The sequence below is a fragment of the Uranotaenia lowii genome, chromosome 2 (assembly GCF_029784155.1).
Source record: "Uranotaenia lowii strain MFRU-FL chromosome 2, ASM2978415v1, whole genome shotgun sequence".
Classification (NCBI taxonomy): domain Eukaryota; kingdom Metazoa; phylum Arthropoda; class Insecta; order Diptera; family Culicidae; genus Uranotaenia; species Uranotaenia lowii.
Window position 1 is genome coordinate 312,560,822 of NC_073692.1, and position 13,206 is coordinate 312,574,027.

Sequence of the window (13,206 nt, forward strand, 5' to 3'; positions counted from 1 at the left end):
ATATTTTCAAGCACATGAAACTGTCAAAGTTCGCGAAGAAATATCTGGTTTGGCAAGCCATCTGTACCTGTGGCTTGAAAAGCAGCATTTTCATAGCTTCCGGGACTGTCAAACAAGAAATTTACGTGAAAGAGTGTTTGAATAAACGTCTGCTGCCTTTCCTGAAGAAACACGGTTGTTCCGTACTGTTTTGGCCGGATTTGGCATCTTGCCATTACGTTAAAAAGGCCATGGAGTGGTACGCCGCCAACAACGTGCAGGTGGTTCCCAAGGACAAGAACACTCCCAACAAACCAGAGCTCCGCCCAATTTAGGAAAACTTGGCTATTGTTAAGCGGAACCTAAAGAAGACTGCTAAGGACAAGCAGCAGTTCAAGGCAAACTGGCTTTCTGCGGCGAAGAAGGTGGACAAGGTGGCTGTACAAAATCTGATGGCAGGGGTTAAGCGTAAGGTCCGGCAATTCGGATTTGGAAAAGCGGAAGCCTAACTGAATATTTTTCCTGAACTTTATGTATGTATGTATGTATGTAGATAATCCACCATGGGTGCACGGATTTACCGCAGTTTCGCCAACGTATGCGTTAATTTGCATCCTTTAGATTTTTAGTTCGGCCAATCTTCAATGCAAATCATCACATACCCGACACCATGGCTTCGTGTGAACTGACATGAAATGAAAATATTTCGTGTAGGTGTATGTCTTACTTGTAGAACGAGCAGACTGTTTCGCAGCCGTATAAAATTCATAACATATTTAGAGTTAAGAATCTACGACAGGTATTCCGCATCCGTGTAGATACCTGCCCAGCTGGCAACTTTTTGTACGTTCTTATATAATATATTCAATCAAAGAAATATATGTATGGTAAAATAATCTTACCTTTTTACCTGTCTTACCTCTAGACACTCTCAGCTTACCTGTAGCTGGAACCCACCTTGTTTAATTTCATAACCTGTTCACTTTCCGTCCGATCTAAAACAAACAATTTTTTATAATATTACCAAACATCATCCCTCTATTTAATAAAACCAAAAAATGCTTGTAAACTATTGACTTATAATTTGAATGCGTTGAACACTAGGAAACTAGAATTATACACATTAATTTTTTCAATTATTTTTCAACACATTATTTAACGTTTTTTTATTTCCTGATCAAGGCCGTGCGAACATTATCATCATTTTTCATTTTTCTACAACAAATGCACTTCGAGAACCATGAACACAGGCGTGGCTCAGTAGAAATAAGTCCACATCGCCAATGGTTGCTACTCCGTGATTGATCGAGGCCATCAATTTTGTTCAGAGGTCAAATGCATGGTGCCTGGGATTGACAAAACATTCACAATGCCCAAAACTGATGCTCTCTCTTTACACGTTAATAACGGCGCCGGCCACGTCCTAGTAGTCAATAGATAGTTAGTAAAAATAGAGAGAGGGATGGCAGAAATAAATTTGTGCTTTAGGACCGAAGTCACCTCTGCATCCTAGCAAATAATTTGGTTTAGGAGTGTAGGTGGAAGGATTAGATCAGGAAACACTTTTGACCAGTGCTTTTTAGTTTTTAAATCCTATTCTCGGAATCTTGATTGAAATTCCTAAACTAAATAACTAAAAAAACTGAGGTTATTACAATACTCCTTTTTCTAGCTTTGAGACATTCATAGAAAATCAAAATTTAAGGATTTTTTTTGTATCCGTAGCATAAGTTAAGATCAGAAATATTTCAGTTCAGTTGATCTTTGTTGAAACTAGCATTTTCCTTCAATATGATTCTATTTGTGGAGTGGCATTGTTATTAAACTACTATGATCAGATGAACTGTTTCCTTTTGTGGTCGAGGATTATACGAAATGCTTCTTTTAAAAATATATTCAACTTTTTAATCAACCAAAACAGGGAAATTTAAGCTATTTTGATTTAAAAAAATTTAAAAATATTTCTGCTTTGAGTTATATTTAAACTGAAATTGTGAAAATTATATAACCCTAAAACATGGTCAGAATCAGAAAGCTGAAGTCTTGGAATTAACTAAATAGATTTTTGCCACTCTTTCAAAACCCTTTAAAAAAAACAACAACAACAAAATACATAAAATTTACGGTTTGAGCCATTTTTTCAAATTAAAACCACTTACTATTTGGAATATAATACAAAACAAGTAATATAATATTGAGTTGTGTGAATAGTGTTTGAACTCTACGATGACTATTTTTTTATATAAGAAGTTTTATTTATCTAATAATTTCAATTGCGCACTTAGTGTCTGTCATTTCTAGTCATATGGTTAAGCCAACAGTGTGAAAAAGTTAATTTTTGATTGATTTCATTGTTAAATATTGATTATCTGTTTATAACTTTTCTTGAATGAAACTACAAATTGAGTTCGAACAATTGTTTTTAAACTTTCTGGAATATGAATGATGGACTGATAAATCCTAAATATACTCCACAATCAGCAGGAATTTGGTATGCCCATAAATTATATGCATGTTACCAAAATTATTAGAGATAGCTATGCAATATGATGATTATTCAATTTGTTTTTTTTTAACTCTATTTACAAAAATGTAATAAAAATATTTCAACAATAATAAAGCATCATTGCTTTAAAGTATGTATAACAAAACAAAAGGTCAGTAAATAGAGAAAATCTGTCATATTTGTGTCTTCAACCTTACCAGGTTAACATGGATAATTTTACAACGAAAATGCTTCAGAAGTTGAAAACTCATCTTATGATTCAATCATTACTGTGCTCCACAAGTTTTAAACTTCTATCTGAACATGAATGCAAACATTGACCAAGTGAAATGGTTCGTTGAATAATTCTAGTGAAATGCATATGTATTTTGTTCAGTGCATATTCCTAATTTTTACTCTGAAATAAATAATAATATGTCAAGATTCAAAGTAAATAAATTCTCAAATGTAACATCGTACACAGGTCAAAATAGAGATACAAGATCGTTGAGTAAACTAATTATGCTCAAACATATGGCTTTCATAGAAAATCGATAACTTGGAAGGTTTAAATAAGATTTGTGTGAATTTGTTATAAACTAACATTTGACCCCTTATGACACTCCTTATTAAAATATTAGCATAACTTGTATGCAACTTGAGGTAAATCTGGGTAATTTTTACTCACTAGGTGGCAGTGTAAAAAGCATTATTTTTCGAGCAGATTATTCAACGAATCAGAACAATGTACTCGAATAGCATTTTCCTAATTCTAGCGTTTAAAATTCCAAATTTCTGAATATGTAGTATGCAATATGAATTTTTCCTGAATTTTATACTAATTAAACTTGAAAAAGAAATTTAATTTGATTTTTTAAATAAACGATTTCACCGATTACACACGTTTTCCCTTGACAAAATTTTGACCGTATCACCCTTTACTGCAGAAAAAATTATATCAATGAAATTTTATAAGACAAACAGGAACATGTATTAAATTACATAATTTCAAAACCTTTACGCTATGTTACGCATCCATGAATAAGTTCAGAAAAAGGATTGTGTTTTCACTTGCCTCAATAAACGGGACGAATGTTAACTTTAGGGCTAGAAGTTGGTCACTTTTTAGTAACTTTGTCACTTTTTTCAGGCTGGTCACTCAGAAGTTATTTTTTTTGAAATTTGGTCCCTAAAGTCACTATTTTGTATATAATTTCCTTACAATTGAGCTTATTTTTTTTAAACGTTTTCTGCTCATTATTAAAAACATTATATTGTTTCACGACAAGTGATATGTATCTATTCATTAGTTTATTATTAGGTTATTCGTTTATTATTTGTTTGACGGGTTCCTTTTCTTTCCTTTCGAGTCCTGTGGGAATTCACACGACCAAAATTGAGAGAATGGCTCAGATTCAGTAAGGAAGATTATTGTTTTGTTTTGCTTTGATATATCGCTTACACTTAAACATTATATGGATGACAATTGGAATTTGAACAAAAATAGTTTTTCGCCTAAAAATATTTAGTTTTTTGTTAATTTGTGACACTTTACCAAAGTTTTGGCATTCGTGTCAAGAAAAAATATTTCCTAAAGTGACACTATTACAACATATTTAACCAAGATTTGAAGTGTTATGACTTTTAATTAAAAAAAAAATTAATCAAAATCTGTACAGTGCACTTAATCACATGCCATGCTTTCAATGCTCTTGGTTGTATTAAATGGAAGGTGAACTTGTGAAAAGTGACTCAATTGAACCGAAAATATCAGATATTTCATTTCTAAGTTCCCTTATTTCTAGACACTTTCGAATCATTTGTAAGATTGGTAGATAAGTAATTTTTGTACCTTTTTAGAGGTTTACTGATATATTTTCTACAATATTCCAATAGGTGTTTCTTGGATGGATAAAATATTTCTGAGGTGTTTCTTGGATCTGTTAATTTTTTAAAGAAATTGTGTTAAATCATTTATGAATTTTTATTACTCCTTCCTTTTTGAACATCAATTTTTTTCTAGTAAATCTTTCTATTGCTTGATATGTGAATCATGCAATAAAGTCTGCAGTGAATCTCTTAGGAAATGTTCCATTTTTATAAGTAAATTTTCTTTGAGTTAGTTTTAAATTTGAAAAATAATATTCTACCTTGAAGATTAGTCTCGTAAAATTATTTAGCCTTTTTGTGTTATTATCATCTTAAGTTAATTTTTTCGCTAAGCTTCTTTAAGTCATTGTCAATCTTCTGTCAACATTTTGTCCTTTATCTTTTTTAAACCTCTATCATTGTTTTGTCACTTTTTAATGAGGACCTCAAAATTTTTAATTTCGTGACTCTTTCATGAAATGAAATTTCTGTAAATGTAAATCTTAACTCAATTTCAAGTAAGTTCTTTAAACTTTTCGTTAAACATGTGCTGGTTTTTTATTTGCATTTGTAGATCTCTCACATACACTGCCGGCCAAAAGTTTGGGATTACCCACTAAAAACATGCAAATTTTGATCGTTCATATCTCAGCCGTCTTAGGACATATTGCAATTCTTCTGATCTCATTTGAAAGATAATGAGCAATAGCTATTTCGGAGGTATTTTGCCCATAAATAATGTTTTAGTTTTGCACCTAAAACTTAACCTAAAGTTAGAGCATTTTCAAAAAATCGCACTCAATATTCAAAGCCGATCATCTCGGGATAGGGTGTACCAAATTTCAAAATTTGAGTTGCACTGGAATCCTTATTCTATACTTCTCAAAACACAATCAAAACATTTTGCGCAAAAATTTAAGAATGCATTTTAATTAATAAAACAGACACTTAAATTATCGTCCAAAAGTTTGGGATCACTCCTCAGTATGGTGTATCGGCCAAAAGTTTGGGATCATTCTTTTAAAACATGCAAACTTATCTCATTCATATCTTTCTCATCTAACATCGTATTGCAGATCTGAAGGGTTCATTTGGAAGATGAGAAAGATATGAATGAGATAAATTTGCATATTTTTAAAAGAATGATCCCAAACTTTTGGCCGATACACCATACTAGGGGTGATCCCAAACTTTTGGACGATAACTTAAGTGTTTATTTTAATAATTAAAAGTACATTCTTAAATTTTTGCACAATTTTTTTATTGTGTTTTGAGAAGTATAGAAGGATAAGGATTCCAGTGCAACTCAAATTTTGAAATTTGGTCCACCCTATCCCGAAATGATCGGCTTTGAATGAGTGCGATTTTTTGAAAATGTTCTAACTTAAGGTTAAGTTTTAGGTGCAAATCTTAAACATTATTTCTGGGCAAAATACCTCCGAAATAGCTATTGCTCATTATCTTTCAAATGAGATCAGAAGATTTACAATATGTCCTAAGACGGCTGAGATGTGAACGATCAAAATTGGCATGTTTTTTAGCGGGTGATCCCAAACTTTTGGCCGGCAGTGTATATAATATTTCTTCATTTAGAAATTGTTGGGCTCAAATAAACAATCAGATTTTTTTTAAATCATTCACCGAAAAACACTGTAATGATTGTTTACACACAATTTAACTATCTACTTAAGATGAAAAGTATGTTTTTGTTCTACTTAGTTTGGTTACATAGAAAGGACTTTTGATCGGCTTTTTTTTTTAATAGTTTTTTTTTGTAATTGATATTCCAGTGAAGGCAGAACTTCTTTGATAAATTATGATATGACCTGAAAGTGTTGAAAATAATATTAAATTTTGTCACTTCACAGGGCGGATTAAGGTCAAACGCGTCTTCTAGCCATGAAACATTTACCTTTTAATAACTTCCTATTCAAAATGATTTAGCATTATGTGAGAAAGGTCAGAAAGGCGTATCCTGTATGTTGAATCTGAAGTGAATTTTCAAAATTATCAAATGTCTTTGTAAATAAAGGTCTTTTGCTTAAAACAGCATTCAATAAAATTTTAGTATCAAACATTAACTTGTAATGCAGAAAAATTTATATCAATGAAATTTTATAAAACAAACAGGAACATGTATTTAATAAATTCACTTCAAAGCTTTTACGCTATGTCACGCATCCATGAATAAGTTCAGAAAAAAGATTGTGTTTTCACTTGCCTCAATAAACGGGACGAATGTTAACTTAGAAATGTCGTTTTGTCAACATTTTTGCATATTTTACTTTCAACAAGAGTTGGTTGAGAACTGATTTAATTATGCATCAAAATAAAATTGATTTGTTTAAAGGTTTACATATTTTTCAGTTCAACTATGATAGAATCCGTTTGCACTTGTCCCTGTGTATCTAAAATGATATTAAGATTAAAATTTTAATTAAAAAGAACCAGATATATTTTTATGATTGTTACAAACCTTTCTGCGTTGCAGTGTGAAGAAAGGAGGGACAAAGGGAATTGCATATAAATTGCGTTGTATAGCTTAAAAAATTATTAACCAACCAGAGCTTCTGCGCACGACACTTGTTCTGCGTGTACAGATGAGCAGAGAAAATAACCTCGAAGCCGAAAACACGTTGATTTTTGAGGTTATTTTTCCCAAAATTGAAAAGTTTTTTTTTTTATTTTTAACGAATAGTCACCGTTGATTATAATTTTATGCTAGTTTTAATGGCATTGCGGTGAACGTTACGACGAAAATTCTTTATAGAAGAATTAAAGACTGAAAATTAAATGACGGATAGATAAAGCAGATGCTTAGTAGGAGAAAATTTACAGATGTTGAAAATGAGCCAAGAGCAAATTTTATGGAAAGCTTCAAAGGTGCGTTCTAGACCCTTTGTCCCACATCAGTTGAATGTCTGAGAGAAGTAATAGCGAGAGGCGCGACAAAGGGTCTAGAACGCACCTTTGAAGCTTTCCATAAAATTTGCTCTTGGCTCATTTTCAACATCTGTAAATTTTCTCCTACTAAGCATCTGCTTTATCTATCCGTCATTTAATTTTCAGTCTTTAATTCTTCTATAAAGAATTTTCGTCGTAACGTTCACCGCAATGCCATTAAAACTAGCATAAAAAAAATTGAAAAGTGTTACTAAAGCACCTTGCATTTTTTTTTTTAAATATATCTTTATTAGTACCAATTCATCATTACATTTATATTACATTAATACATTAAATTAGGTGTTCAGTTCAATAATGAACTTTCAGAGCCCTATAGTTTAATAATCACTAAAATTTATTTATTCGACTTAAATTTGCTGAGCACAATCAAGCATTTTTATAAAGGAGAACATCCTGTAGTGAAAAAAAAAAAAAATTTAAACTAAAAACTAAAGCTATCCTAAAATTAAACTAATTGTAGAGAGAGCGAATCTCTGCGATGGAAGACTGCATCGATTTGCCTCTGAAGTTGGAGATGATTTTGTTGGCCATCTCTTCGATAGATTCAATGCCTGCAATCCGATGAAGATCTTCGGTGCTGTGCCAAGGTGGAAGCCGCAAAATCATTTTCAGAACCTTGTTCTGAATCCTCTGGATGGCTTTCTTCCTCGTCGCGCAGCAGCTAGACCAAATCGGAACTGCATACATTATCGCTGGTCGGAATACCTGTTTGTAGATTAACATCTTATTTCGCAGACACAACCTGGATTTCCTGTTGATGAGAGAATAAAGAGATTTAGTATATTTATTACACTTAGATTGAATATCTTCAATGTGATTTTTAAAAGTAAGATTCCGATCAAGTGTAAGTCCCAGGTACTTCACGTGATCAGACCATTCTAATGAAACCCCATTAAAAGTTATGGAATGATTTTCATTAGGTTTTAAAAATTGAGCTCTTGGCTTATGGGGAAATAAAATAAGTTGAGTTTTGGAAGCGTTAGGAGAAATTTTCCACATTTTCAAGTAATTCAAAAAGGAATTTAAATTTTGTTGCAATCTACTGCGTACCACCCGTAAATTTCGACCTTTGGCTGAAAGCAAAGTATCATCAGCAAATAATCTTCTACCTTTTCCTTCTGGTACATCAGGAAGATCAGAAGTAAAAATATTGTATAAGATTGGCCCAAGTATACTACCCTGAGGGACCCCAGCTCTAATGGGTGTCCTTTCAGAGCATGAATTTTGATAGCTTACTTGCAAAGTTCGGCTAGTCAAATAATTTTGAATAATTTTGGTGAGATATACAGGAAAATCAAATCGAGCTAATTTAGCTACTAAACCTTTGTGCCAAACACTGTCAAAAGCTTTTTCAATATCAAGAAGAGCAACACCAGTTGAATAACCCTCAGATTTGCTAGCGTTAATCATATTAGTTACACTCAAAAGTTGATGTGTAGTAGAATGTCCATGACGAAAACCAAATTGTTCATCAGGGAAAATAGAATTCTGGTTAATGTGAATCATCATTCTATTCAAAATAACTCTCTCAAATAGTTTACTTAAAGAAGGAAGCAAACTAATTGGTCGATAACTTGAAGGCTCTGAAGCACTTTTTCCAGGTTTCAAAATTGGAGTTACTTTGGCATTTTTCCATTTATTGGGAAAATAAGCCAAGTGAAAACATTTTTTGAAGATTTTAACTAAAAAATTTAAAGTGCTTTCAGGCAACTTTTTAATAAGAATATAGAAAATCCCATCTTCCCCCGGGGCTTTCATATTTTTAAATTTTTTGAAAATCAATTTAAGTTCATCAATATTTGTCTCACAAGAACTTTCAAACACAATTTGCTTAGAAAGAATATCATCAAATTCTAGGGAAATTTGAGCATCAATTGGACTTACAACGTTTAAATTAAAATCATGAGCAGACTCAAATTGTTGGGCTAATTTTTGAGCTTTTTCTGAATTAGTTAAAAGAAGTTTATCCCCATGTTTCAAATTAGGAATTGGCTTCTGGGGCTTTTTTAGTTAATTTCCAAAATGGCTTTGAGTAGGGTTTTATGTCCTCTACTGCTTTAGCAAAATTTTCATTACGAATGAAATTTAAACGACGTTTGATCTCTTTTTGAAGGTCGCAATAAATTAATTTCAAATAAGGATCCCTAGTTCGTTGAAATTGGCGTCGACGAATGTTTTTCAGTCGTATCAAAAACTGAAGATCATCATCAACTAAAGGTTGATTAAATTTATGTTTAACTTTGGGTATTGAAGCGGCTCTAGCATTGACTATTGAAGTTGTCAAATTTTCTACAGCCAAATCAATATCTTCTATTGAATTCAATGGAACGTTTACATCTAAATTACGTTCAATAAAATTCATATATCGCTCCCAGTTTGCCTTTTGAAAATTAAAAGTTGATTTTAAAGGGTTTTCAATGGGACTTTGGGATAAAGAAAATGTTACTGGAAGGTGGTCTGAATCGAGGTCCGCATGAGTAACTAATTGACTACAATGCTCGCCTAAATCCGTTAGAACCAAATCAATTGTGGAGGGATTTCTAATTGAAGAAAAACAAGTATGCCCATTAGGATATTCAACAGTATAATAACCTGCAGAGCAGTCGTTAAATAAAATATTCCCATTTGAATTTGATGAAATATTATTCCAAGATCGGTGTTTTGCATTAAAGTCACCAATAATAAAAAATTTAGATTTATTTCTGGTGAGTTTTTGTAAATCTCCCTTCAAAAAATTTTTCTGTTCACCGCTACATTGAAAAGGCAAATATGCGGCAACAATTATAATTTTCCCCATAGAAGTTTCTAATTCAATTCCAATTGTTTCTAAGACTTTTGTATTGAAAGAAGGAAGAAGTCTAAATTTGAGACGACTATTGATGACAATAGCTACACCCCCACCTTGTCGATCAAGTCGATCATTTCGTAAAATTTTAAAGAAAGCATTGCTTTTCAAGTTATTGTCTGGCTTTAAAAAAGTTTCAGTGATGGCAGCAATATGTATGTTTTGAGTTTTCAAAAATAAAAAGAACTCGTCTTGGTTAGCCAGCAAAGATCTAGCGTTCCAATTCATAATATTTAAACATCTATTTGGATCCATGAGGGAATCGTAAAGTCATAATAATTTTGTTAGCATAATTAAAAGAAGTTTGGAAAGCTTCAAACATTGAATTTGCTTTCAACATAAGTTGCATCATTTCCATTAAATTTTGATGCAAAAATTTTAATTTTTCCTCAGTAATCTCACCCAGATCAACAAAATTGTTAGGATCAGAAAATGAAGGAGAAGAACAAGTATTTGAATTTCGGGGATTTTCCCATGCCTTCGCATGAACGTTGAGACTTGGTTTTTTCCCATTTTTATTAGTTAAACCTGAAGAGGGAAACCCATTTTCAACCATCTCTGAGAACGATAAACAACGAGTCTGTGGCGCAGAATCAGCCCAGGTAACATTAAAATCACTTCGGGTATTACCCAGCCGTGATTCCAATGTAGGCCGAGGCTGACTGCGAACAGGCAGGTTGTTTGCCGGTCTGACGTGTGTAGACGAAAAAGAGGAAGGAGGAGAAGAAACTTTTCTGGAAACTTTGGGGTTTTTCCTAGAAGCAAAAATTTTTGCCCTAACGGGACAATCTAGAGAATTCGAGGAATGATTACCTGCGCAATTCGCACACTTAAAAAATTCTGTTTTTGGCTTATCACCACCAAAAAGGCATTTAGATTTTTCATGATCGAATGAGCCGCAAAACATGCATCTGGCATTCATTCTACAATTTTTAGTGCCATGACAAAAAGCTTGACAACGACGACATTGCGTAATATTTTGTAAAAAATTGGTATGGGATTTACGAAAAGGTTCAAATTTTACTCGACAATGAAACATAAGACGAGCCTTTTCCAAAATTTTCAAATTATTAACCTGATCCTTTTTAAAATGGATCAAATAAAGTTCAGGAGCAAAACCAACACTACTGGTATTATTCGTGTTGGTTCTTTTCCTCATTTGAATTACTTGAATTGGAGAAAAACCTAACAAAGAATTTAATTCATTTGTGATCTCATCCGGTGTCTGATCGCCGGTGAGACCACGAAGTACAACTTTAAAAGGACGATCACCTCTAGTGTCGTACGTAAAAAATTGGTGTTTTTTATTATTCAAATAATTTAAAATTTTTTGAAAATCATTAAAAGATTCCGCCAATATACGAGCAGTTCCCTTTCGACCAATCTGAAAAGAAATCTTCACATCCTTGACGGAAGTGACGATTTCTTTTCGAAAGGCATTGAAGTCAGGAATCGTGACCGTTATTGGTGGAATCTTTTCGTTTTTAAGAGTATAAGAAGAAGAAGAAGGTTTCTTAGTACTCTTATCAGAATTAAATATGAATATTTCCTCATCACCGATGTTATGAAGGACATCGAATGAATTGGAAATTTCAACTTTTTTGGCAGATGGCCCTGGATTAGGTTCAGCAATCCGTTTTCTTCCGGCCCTTGAGCCGGCCGAAGACTTCCCCATGCTGGAAAGAAAAGAGAAAATATGAATAAAAGAAAATGAAAATAATTTTAGCACTGAAAAGTGCTGATTAAAATACAGGTAAGGAAAAAATAAATAATGTAAAATGTTCCTGCAGGTACACAGCAACGATACGATGCTCCGGCGTACGTGTTGACGGCTCAACGGTACAGATGGAAGTGGAAGCACCTCGCATTATGTCACGAAAACAACCAGCGGCAAATAGGACTATAGGAGTGTAGGACACCTGAGGACTCCTGATCCGGCTCGAAGGACCAAACCGTGATCGTGATATTTATCAAAACAAACAAATTAATCCGCTTCCACTTTCAACAGTGATAATTTCTAAGTCAATCATGTGACACCTGATCAATGTTTGAGGTTCACCAAAGCCGGTCAACGCCAAGTGAATTCCAGCAGACACACACGGTAGAGCATCTAATTGCAAAAGCATGCATCAGCAGCTAATCACGGTCATCGTACCTAAGGCAGGTGTGAAAAGCCATTACCCTTCCATCTATGAGGATATTGAAGTGAAGCCGATTAACTCCAACAACGACGACCTCCAAAGACGGCCGATAGTGGCTGGTTTACATAGCTATACTTGAAGTATGCAAACGAAAACTTTGTCGTCTCTTCTTCGCTCCAACTGAAGACACCGTGCTAATTGAACTGGAGTACCCTCGTTTATGCTGAAGACTTCACCTAAAGGTACTAGATTTAAGGTTAGGGTTGTTGAGAAATTCCCATCATAAAAAACACCGAATCGCACCACGTGTGATGTCTTGACGTCTTACCATACAAAAAGAAAACTAAACGATAATTGTCATTGTTCAGCTAGCTGACGACACATTTCGTTTAGCTATGCTCGATTATGCACTTCAATGAAGCATAAAAAACGTACTCGAATCAAGAAACGCCCCTCGGTTTTTTTCTTTCTTCTCTTCGTCGTCGACTATTAATCAAGTGCTGCTTCACTTTCGAAGATTTCAATTGTCTTTGTCGAAATGTTTGCCCAACCTCGAAAAAAAAGTAATGGAAAACCTTGGGATCTATACCGCAAAAAGATTTATTATTTATGGAATCTAGAGGATAATCGTTGTGAAAATATTGCACATACCATAAATTAGGCGCACGACCATTGTAGCATAGAGGTGTATATGACTAATCGGCTGTAAAGTCGTCAGGTGTTACGATTGGCCTACATACGTCGATTTTTGGCTTTGTGAACTGTACTACGACTTAAACCGCAGTTCATGCTGTCGATGGCATAGATCTTTTTTTGAGCCGCCCGGAGTGAGCATAACAGTAACATTAAATATGGCAAACCCTTGCGGTAAACATTGCGAGCCTCTTTTTAGACGCCGGATTAGATCGATGTATAATTATTAT